Below are 11,756 nucleotides of genomic sequence, written 5' to 3'. Positions count from 1 at the left end.
TAAAAACTGAGCAGTTACAGCTTGGGAAACCCATCCAGAGCAGAATAAAACAACAAGCCAAGAGAGGATGTGCTTTACACTGATTTTACTACATGTAAAGTGGGTCCTAAAATCTGAAACAGCATGACTATGAGTGGCTTTATAAAACGGTATTAGAAAACACAACAGTGTTTAATAGTTTATCTGTCTTTTACACTGGCTGCACTGGGCATTGAAATGTTTGTGACAAAATAATTATTTTAAAAGAGTCATTTGATTGTGAATCATACAACACTGGTCACGCTGTAGGGTATGTTTTTGATTATGTAAAAAATAAGCGGTTTAAAAAAAGTAATTTATTTGTGAATTGGACCACACTGGTCACACTGTATGGTTCTTATTCACTGAGAAAAAAAAAAAAAAAAAAAAAGACCAGACCACACTGGTTTTCTGTATGTTTTTCATTTACTAAAAAGAACCATTTTAAAAGAGTCATATGTTTATTATTTGGCCGACACTGGTAGCACTGTATGTTTTTGATTCACTAAATAAATGACCAATTTAAGAGTCATTTGTCTAGTCACGTGTTTTGATTCACTAAAAAAAAAAAAAAAAAAAAAAAAAAAAAAATTGGTTTAAAAGATTTGCTTGTAAATCTGAATACACTGGTAACATTGCATGTTTTTGATTCACTAAAGGAATTTTCAGAAATGATCTGTTGGCTCTGTGTTGTTATATATGAACACAGTAATGTTATACATTAGCTTGGAACCCAGCTCATCCAATCAGAATGCAGAGGCAGAGCTGTCCATTTACAAGCTTGTTTTTTAACATGACACATTTGTTTGATGACATGAAAACGCATGAAAATGTTTATGGTAAATATAGAAATGCCTTCCATCACTGCATATTGTTGTCAGTGCACAGCTAGCTCAATGAATACAGAAACAAAAAGAAAAAGACATTATGAACTTCCTTCGGCAGTCATTTACAAGAAAACTGACCGCAGACAGTAAATCCTCATTTTTAAGTTCCCTATTTTCAGCTTGCCTCCAAATATTTAAATGGTTGCTCTGGGACAGCTGTGTGTGTGTGTGTGTGTGTGTGTGTGCGTGTGTGTGTGTGTGTGTGTGTGTGTGTGTGTGTCAGAGATGTGGACCTGCATCTCACCCCTGCCCCAAAGATGGATTACCTTCATTTGTTCAGCGGCGGACCTGCCCTGCTCCTTCACCTCAGGGCTTTATGCCTTCAGTCAGATTTAAATCAGGGCCTGATTGCTTGACTTCTGATATTAAAGTTGCAAGGCTGTATCAGTCTTTCTGAAATATTAAAACAACTGTGTTCATGTTTCAGAAGCGGCAGAAATAGACTGTTACTTTATCTCAGGCAGACATAGAGTGAAGAGTGGAGGAATAAATGAATCTCTTTTATTTGGTGAAGGCGATGTGAATGTGGTATAGGCATAAGTGCCCTTGTGTTACGCATAATAGCAGCTAGAGGCTCTAAAGTGCACCTCAAACCATGAACACTTACTCTTTCCTTTAAGTGTACTTGTTCTTGATGTGTATTATCTCGGTTTGGAGTCTGGACAGATTGTTAAAATAGCTCAAACTTAATTAACATACTTAACATCTGATTATTAGGTGGATACTTCAAGACTCTAGTTTTTAAATAATTGTTTATAAATGTTACACTACTCATGGTTTGCACCTTAGAGAACCCAAATTGACCCAAAACAGACACAGTGTTACTAATATTAAGTTACATGTGTGAAATATTCATGCTGTATCTACACCCAAACCAAAGCTGAGCAGCATTAAGAAACGTTCACTAACCACTGATAAGTCAGCTCTGAGCTCCAGCAATAAAATAACCGAATAAACATTCAATATTTTATTTACAACTTGTACAAAATTGCTCATAAACCCATTTCCAGCACATCATTGTGAAATAGAAAGTTATAATATGAGACATAATTATAATAATTATGAGACAGTAAGTCAAAGTTATGAAACCAAGTCTAATTTATGAGATAAATTGACATAACATATTTAATATGAGCTACTAAGTCATAATAATGAGATAAAAAAGCCTACATTATGAGAAATTAAATAATTATGGTGAGATACAAATTCAAAATTATGAGATACTAAGTAATACTTATGAGATAAAAAGTCTGCATTATAAGATATTAAATCGGCCATGAAACAAAGTCTATATAATGACATACTAGGTCATGATGAGACAACTGACATGAAGACTTAAAGGTCCCATATTGTCAAAGTTGTAATTTCCTGGCTTTTTTTTTTCACGGTAACTGAGGTCTATGAGCTATTTAACTACCACCTCCAGTTTCCCCTTTATTTTGCTTCCTCCAGCTAGCGCTGTGACATCGACTGATCCTCGGTAACTGTGGTTGGCCTGGCTGTGCGTCACTCAGAAAACAACAGGCCAATCAGAAGAGAGGCTCATGAATATTAATTAGACAGGCTAAAATCGACCTGTTCTTAGCAGACCCCCTGAGAAAGGAGCTGTACAAATATAATGAGATGATTTTTGGTAATTATACCGCAAATATATATTCTTAAGGACATCAAAACGTAAAATAAAACTCCTGAAAAGTGTACAAATTTTGGAACTTTAAAAATTGGAGATACAAATTCTACATTATGAGATAGGAAGTCAAAGTTAATACAGTATGAGTTTTGACATAATTTGATGTCAATGTAATCTACGGAAGCGTGATTTTGTTTTCTTATGTGGTGGATTCAATATATATATATATATATATATATATATATATATATATATATATATATATATATATATATATATATATATATATATATATATATATATAATTTTATGATGTTGTATTTCTATAAATGTATGCTTCGAAACCAATAAATAAAGACTAGAGAGAATAGAGACTGGTATGACACTCTGGCTTTAAAGTACTGAGTAGAAGTTATGAAATTAATTTTTGTTTAAATTAATGAGAAATACTAAGAGATATGCCCTATGATATTCCTAATTCAGTTTCAGACAGAATAGAAGAAATGCAAAAATAAAGTGGCCAGAGAAGCAAAGCAGTATTGAGATTTACTACAACGGCCGCTTCCGGTGTAAATCACTCTATTAACTTTTTTGGTTTAGTTTTTTACCCAAACACCACATGTGCACATTTCTGGGACCTCAACTATACAATAAATCTCAACCGAACATAAGGGTTACAAAAATGACATCCAAATTAAACTCCAGGACAGATATCACAAATCTGATGCTAAAAAGGCTTCATAGAGTTATATTCTCCCATGATATATTGTTGTGAGTTTATATGTGAGCAGTCTGCTTTGGCTACAACTGCAAAAACAGCACTATACTACTGACCCGCTCTCTTTAAACAATTCAGTTAAAGTCTGAGACAAATGTTTAGTCGGTGTGTTTTATCTCGGCCCAGCCGCTGGAAGGATAAGATCAGCGTTCAGGCCACGGCGGCCTCAGCTTCGGGTTCTGGAGGACTAAATGAGTCTCTGGATGACAGAACTGCACCTCAGTGTAATGAGTAAACACATCACAGCGCTCAGTGATTTATACCAGAGCCCGTAGTGACTTTTTTGTGGCGCGCTGGAGCCAGTGTGCTTCATCCTTGATCTCTCTTTTACTTCACCTTCCTCATACCTCTCCCCACTTTCTCTCGCTCTCCTTTTCTGAGTGTAAGAACGAGTGTGGAATTCTGAGTGGGCTACTTCAGCAGTGAATAAAGGAGTGTGTGTGTGTGTGTGTGTGGGTGGGTCTGAGGGAGCACTGGATGAATAGTGATGTGCATTAGACAGTAATAAAGACCTGAAATACAGCACGAGGAGAATAATGTTTGTCCCTTTGTCACCACTCTCCATCTCTCAGCTCTTCTGAAGGACATGCGAGTACATGCGCACGTAAAACACTCACTCAGTCTAATGATTGAAAGTGTGCTATTATCTACACTCTGCAGACACCTTCGGACAAATCCAATTTAAATTGCATTTAAGTGACTTTCATTAATGAAGCAGTATTATTATACACTAAATGATCAAAAGTGTTCGCATCTCATTGGGGCAAGCGGTTTGGAGAATGAATGGAATATTCAATGATATATAATTACATATTCTATTTTATAAGTATTCAATACATTATATACAATGTCGGTGTTTCCACAGGTGTACAATTTACATTCAATGAAAGCATTTCATATTTTATAATGTTGTTTCAACTAGACTTCATAAGTGTTAAATATTAAATGTTGTCTAGACACATTTACTACATTACATTACTACACACATAATATCACGGTAACAGGTTCATTTCGAGTAACATATTAAAAGATTAGTTCACTTCCAGAATAAAAATCTCCTCATGATTTGTTCGCCACCGTGTCATCCAAGATATTCGCAAAGAAATGAAGGTTTTTGAGGAAAACATTCCAGGATTTTTCTCCATATAATGGACTTCAATGGGGGCCACCGGCTGAAGATCCAAATTGCAGTTTCAGTGCTGCTTCAAAGAGCTCAACACGATCCCAGCTGAGGAATAAGACACTTATATAGAGAAACCATCGCTTATTTTCAAAAAAAATAAAAATAATCCTACAGTGCCAGATCGCTCTGCTTCGCTGTACGAAACGTAAAGTGTTGACTTCACATAGACATCAGTATTTCTGTGTTGTAGGTGATGCATTTGTCTCAGCACAGCAAATGCTCAGTCAGGAGAAAATCCTACATTATGAGGAGGGAGCAACATATGGGCTTAATTAATGAAGTAGCGCATCGGCTACAGGACAGCACTTTGATAGTTGGTTGTCTAGAGATGGAAAGACAGAGAGAGGGAGAGAGATGAAGTGATGCTCTGCTCCTACGAGAGTCATAACAGAGAGAATTAACATGCCGACATCAGCCAGTTTTAAAGCACTCCTGAGCTGCTCATTCTCTGTCATCTGTACCTTTATTTTCTGAAACAGCAAACTCAACACTTCTTTCTGCGTATAAGATCCTGCTGTTTCAAAAAGCTGTGGACAAAAGATGCAGGGTGTTGACCTAAAAAAAAAAAAAAAAAAAAAGAAAAAAAATCAATGCATACAAATTAATTGTTTAAAATATTTATGTTGTAAAAAAAGTTTACTGCATGTGTTTTTAAGTCAGTAAACACTAGGTGGCAGAAAGTTGCATATACATTTCTTATACAGTAAATCCAGCCTTTTGACTACATATCAAAAACAGATAAGTCCCCAAAAGCAGGATACTTTTTATAGGAAGGAGTTTTTTGACATGCAATATGACAGTACCTGAATAAAGTGTGATGTCATGGTGCATGAAATGGTAATTGTTCAGTACCTCATAGTACTGTGTGTTTCTTTAAAAATAAACTTGCCCAGTGTTCAGATGTGTACTGAAGTGTGGTACGTGTTGAGTAACTGCACTGTTTACTGTGAGTGTTTACCCTCAGAGAGTAAGAAACTGAGGTTACCATTCAACTCAAAGTAGAAACTGGTCTGAAGCCCAAGCATCATGAGAGAAGTAAGGCCCTCTGTGTGATACCCATCTGTGATTAATGTTGCTTATAGTAATACATGCGGTATTATTTTTGCCAGGATGCATTGTACATGCCCAGAGAGAAGTCAAGAAAGGGCATTTTTTACATGCATAAACATAAAACACTCTACAATCTATCTTTGGGCAACGTAAGTTACACAAGCACTTTCACAATTTATGTTTTAAGATGCTTTTAGAAATTAATGCAAAAGTAAGCCCTTTGAGAGGAAGCTTTTGGGCTTGCATCAGATCCTGTAATGATTGTATTGATGGATGAATGAAAGAAGAATTAATACATAATGATTATATGCATGATTATGCACCACATCCATTGTGCCAGTGCTGAAACACTCCTCTGCAATGTGCCTGAATGACTACTGCCCCGTAACACTCACACCCATTGTTTTGAAGTGCTTTGAGCGACTGGTCCTAGCACACCTCAAGGACTGCCTCCCACCCATACTGGACTTAAACCAATTTGCCAACCGTAGAAATAGGAGAACAGAGGATGCAGTATGCACAGTGCTGCACTCGGTACTCAAACACTTGGACAATAACACATATGTACGGATGTTGTTTGTTGACTTCAGTTCAGCATTTAACACTGTCATTCCCTCCAAGCTGACCACAAAACTTGGAGACCTGGACATTAACACCTCCCTCTGCAACTGGATTATGGACTTTCTGACCAACAGACCTCAGCATGTTACATCTGGCCACACCTGCTCCACCACCATCACACTCAACACCGGTGTACCACAGGGATGTGTGCTGAGCCCATTCCTCTACTCCCTTTACACCCACGACTGCAAGCCTGTGCATGGTTCCAACCACATCATTAAGTTTGCAGACGACACCACAGTGATTTGCCTCATTAGAGACAACGATGAAACTGCCTACAGGGAGGAGGTACATCACCTGTCTACATGGTGCGCTGACAATAGCCTGCTCCTTAACACCAGTAAGACAAAGGAGCTCATTGTGGACTTCAGGAAGAGGAAAGTAAGCATATATGACCCCATCCACATTAACAGGATGGTTGTCTCCAGCTTCAAGTTCCTGGGAACCACCATCTCGGAGGACCTGTCATGGACCACACACACCTCCAGCCTGGTCAAGAAGGCTCACCAGCGCCTCTTCTTCCTCAGGACACTGAAAAAGAACCAGCTGTCTTCATCCATCCTGGTGAACTTCAACCGGTGTGCGATCGAGAACCTCCTGACCAGTTGCATCACAGTCTGATATGGGAACTGCTCAGTTGCTGACCTCAAGGCACTGCAGAGGATGGTGAAAACTTCCCAACGTATCACAGGGACACCACTTCCTGCTATTGAGGACATCCAGAGGAAACGCTGTCTACGTCGAGCTCGCAGCATTCTTAAGGACTCCTCTCACCCTGACCACAGACTGTTTAACCTCCTGCCCTCCGGGAGACGATTCAGGAGCCTCCGGACAAAGACCAGCAGACTAAAAACAAATACACAACAACAACAACAACAAAAACTGTTACACATGTTATTACTTGCACTACTGTCTGTTCATTCAGAATACTAAATGATCCATTTGCACATTGAAATACACTTTTTTCTTTTTTATGTCCATTGCACTAGTTAAAACGATGTTCACTGCATGTGAGTCAGACATCTGAAGTTAATCTACCTTAATTTTGAAACTAATGCAACGTGTTCCTCCACCTAAAGGTAGAAAAATAGTTGTTCCCAGCTTTCATTCTCATGTTGAATACAAAAGATGAATTTTTGAATAGTTTCCTGAAAACAGTGTTGCTTTGGCATTACTTTGAAATCTTTCTCATTCATTGGATTTGCATGGAAGAAATGACCAGCACGTTTAAAATGTCTCTCTTTGTATTCCATGGAAGAAAGAGCATCTTACAAGTTTGGAATAAATTTTTTTTCATTTTTTTTTTTTTCATTTCTGGCTAAAGTAATCCTTTAAAAAACATGCAATAGGAGCACACACATCTCTGCAGTACTGTGAGGTTTTCAGTGAGAATTTCAGCAACTGATAGAAGACAACATCAGTTGACCGAATCCCTGACCTTCGGACAAACTGCAGAGAATTTCGAGATGAGCCACTACATTCAACACCTGCATGAAACACATGCAATCTTTAAAAATAATTCTCCATATGTAAGTGTTCTGACTGTGAACCCCCTCGGGTAACCTTCCTTTCATTACACAAAGACTTTGAGCTTTTGAAATGGTTTAATCTGACAGCAAGGCTTCGTACACATGCATTTGGATTTTGGCACATTGTAATGCTAAGCTGTGTAGATCTAAACAACGATTTGGGAGATATTATGTCTGACATGTTGTATATATGAGAGACAAAGAATAAACAGGATGGTTTGTAGATGAAGGCATATGGTGCTGATGTGATGGAATCTCCTGAGGGAATAACTAGCTGTGTAATTAGGTTATGAAGGTTTATACATTTTCACAGATCATCCAGGGTTTAGAATATGTTGACCCTTAAATGGGATTTTGTGTTACAGTTATGTTATTTCGTGTATTTTCACAACCAAAAAAGCCATGACAGAATTTGTACAGAATAGGCTCTCATATGTCACATTTTTGCCTTTTTTCCAAGTGCACAAATGGTATTGATAGGTCGGTTACATATGATGGCAATGTGTAAATGCATGCGTGAAGAAACCACTGAGTAATAATTATTTTACAGACATATATCCTGAAAACCAATCCGAAATATTGCAGGCAGTTTTGGGTCAGTTGTGAATCTTCAGCAACATTTTAAAAACTATTAAAACTATTTGTTTATGTATAGTTATGTAAAATAGTATTATTTAATAATAAAAAAAAAAAAAATAATAAAAAAAAAAAGGAAAGTAACATCAAAATCAACACCACTTGTTGCAATTTTAGACTGTAGAAGCAAGGAAAATTCCTGATTGTCTGTCTGATTCTTTCTCATAATTAAATTAAATTTCCTCTGTAGTGTCTGGATACAAATCATCATTAGATGCTAATGTTCCAAAAGGCCAAAAAAAAAAAAAGAGCTTAAAATGAAGTAAAACTAAACTTAATATGCTGACATTTCGTTTTTTTAAGATTCTAGTAGTATGCATGATAATAAACAACTATTAAAGAGACTCAAATAAAGTGTTACTGTTTTTTTTTTTCAGTGCCACTAAAATGTCATCATACAAGGCAGAGGTATATACATCAAAACCAAGGTGAGGGAAAAGCTGCACTGATGCATGATTTCACAACAGTGAATGTCACGTTTCACTTACTCCGTCGTGAGTCATGTCAGGTACGTTACAAACCATTCTGAGAGAGCGTACGGTCCTAATGGCTTCTGAGCGCCGTTCAATTGTGTGGAGTCAGATTTCACACCTGGCCCTCTTTACTCAACACAATAAATGACTTAAAGGGGAATAAGAATGGCCTTTTTAAGAGCAAACATAAAATCCGGGCGCTTGCAGCTGCTATAAATGAGCACTATTGTCAGATCTAGCTGCTAACTAACATGAGCAAATTTGAGGGTAATTGCTTTGGACTTGTAGTGGGTTGCGCAAGTGAATGAAAGGCTATTGGCATTTTAACAGCATGCTCAGAAAATAATGAGCTTTGCATTGACAACATTGCATTGTCTGGCCGATTAATCATGTTTTTGGGACAGGAAAGTCTGGAATACGGGAATACGGAAATCACACTGCGGAGGTTAAAGCCCTATCTATTTGTGTTACGAAAGCACCGCCCTGTTGATCTGTTGAGGGGTTTCCTTGTGCAAAGCTGCCCCAGGATTTGTTTTCATGACCCGGGAAATGTAGAACTGAACATTGCTGATGGACATTTCTACAAAAGACGTAAACAGAAAACAGGACGTCAGGACATTTCAAAACAGCAGGATATTTGTGGTGTTTCTCACTTACAGTTTTTCACTTGCTCTTTTTATTTTCTGTTGAAACACTGATGAGCGCCAAAGAGCTCTTTTACAATTCCCAAATGATGTATCATGAGCACATTTACACATTTCCCTTTTGTTGCACCTAATTCTCTCTCTCTCTCTCTCTCTCTCTCTCTCTCTCTCTATCTATATAGTTTTTTTCTGAATTCACTTTTCACAAATCTCAAACCTCAGATCTGATCTGAGACCAGCTAGTATAGTAATAAACATAAATGCACTCTGATAAATAAAGGTCCTTTATTGGCATCGGTGGCTCCATGATGCATAGTGGAAAAAGGCTCTTTAGTTTATTTAAATATTCTTCACATCAAAAAAATAAAAATAAAAAATAAATAAAATATATATACATATATATATATATATATATATATATATATATATATATATATATCAGTACATACTGATGGAATATATATATCAGTACATACTGATGGAATAGTGTGCCTCGTTTAATCTTCAGAGCTCTCTCTCACCTTTCTCTCTTTCTTTCATCCCAAGAACATCAATATAACACTTCACTTTGATTCACGTTGCCATGCATCTGCCAGAAATGTGCCATTAAACCGGCCTATTATCCGTCTGCGTTTTGGTAGGTTCAGTTTCCCCAAAGCCGGCTCAACACGCTTGCTTGTTAGTTTAAACATAATCCTGTGAGGAATGTCGTCATGCCTTGTTCTCCGGTACATTCTGGACATTACCCGCTCCATGCAGAGCCAATGCAAACAGCTTGGCAACTGTTGATTTTGATAACAATGGACGGCGTAATCTGATATTTGGAATATTTTGAACTCACTGTCCCAAAATTCATTCCAGTGTCATGCAGTAATCTAATCCTCTGCTTCTCCTTATTTGGAAAGTTACTGAGTACACGGCTTTTTAACTCATCTGCTGCAAAAGTGTAGGACACAGCAGGAAATAACAAAATAAAGACATTTGGTGTCTAGCGCATATCAATATTCTGCAAGTGTAATCGAATCGAGGAGATATGGCTCAGCGAAAGACAAAGGCAAGAAAGACTGATGTGCTTTTACTGTAGCTCTCTGATCTTGTTTTTCTTTCGAGTGCTTACAGCTCAACAGCAGCGGCGGTCCATCAGAAGAGGCAAGGGATGCTGAGTCTCCCTTAAATTAATTGTTCTGAATAAATGTAATGACTAAAGTGATAAAATTAACTAGCTCAAAGCAATAGTGTCTAGAACTGAGCTCCCATGAGCACAGATGGCAGTCTTCAAACCAGGTGCTTCCAGAGCAGCCTACGCCAGATGAGCAGAACTGAGATAACTGGGAATACTAACTTTTTATTTATTTATTTAAACCAGATATTATAGGCCTACTTGGAATTAAGTTGGAATCACTTCATGAATAATCATCATTTTAGCCATTTTTTTCTTCCATTTGTTTCCTTTATTCACAATTGTTGAAAGATTATTTAGCATTTTTATGATCTTTTAAGTCTTAAGTTGACTTTTTTTAAGAGATCGTCAGTTCACAAGAAATTGATTAACAGCAAGGTAGATTGCTTATTAATTCTACTCTGTTACTGATTACATCAGAACTGCAATCAGTAATGTAATTTAATTACTCATTTTAGGTATTGACTACTTAATTTATTTTTGTACTAACTTGTTTATAGATTTGAATGGAATTCTTATAAATCAAATATGTTACATTCTTTGTTATCAACATGCAATTAAAGATTACATTACTTCAAGATTTAAAGTAACTGCAATCTGATTATGAGCATCTCAAATGTTCAATGAAAATGGGTTGATTGAATACTTAAATACACTTAAATGCAGTCAGTATCTCAAACAAAGCTGTCATATGATGTCAGAAAATAATAGCGCCATTGGTTTATTAGACTACTCTTTACATCATATTCCAAATTAGAAATTAAATTGACTACTTTTCTGAATCTTTTTAGGTTAAAGAGTGAACCAATATTATGCTTATTTTTCTTTTTGTTCCACAGAAGAAAGAAAGTCATCCAGGTTTGGAACGATATGAACCTAACCCTAACCCTAACCCTAACCCTGAGTTAGTGATGTCGGGATTTAAATCTCAATAAATCTCACACAGGGAGTACACATTCTTGTCTATAAGACTCGAACGGACTCATTGGACAGATCTCTGTATAAATAAAGTAAATTATAATCATGCTTTAGCAATCAACACAATGTGCTGATGTATAATTGGATGGGGAATTCAGTAGTTCAACAGTAAGCAGAGTTGAGAAAATGAATGGGTTTAGGCTATTGCC

This window comes from Carassius gibelio, chromosome A18, assembly GCF_023724105.1.
Source record: "Carassius gibelio isolate Cgi1373 ecotype wild population from Czech Republic chromosome A18, carGib1.2-hapl.c, whole genome shotgun sequence".
NCBI lineage: Eukaryota > Metazoa > Chordata > Actinopteri > Cypriniformes > Cyprinidae > Carassius > Carassius gibelio.
Note: the sequence above shows the minus strand (reverse complement) of the source record.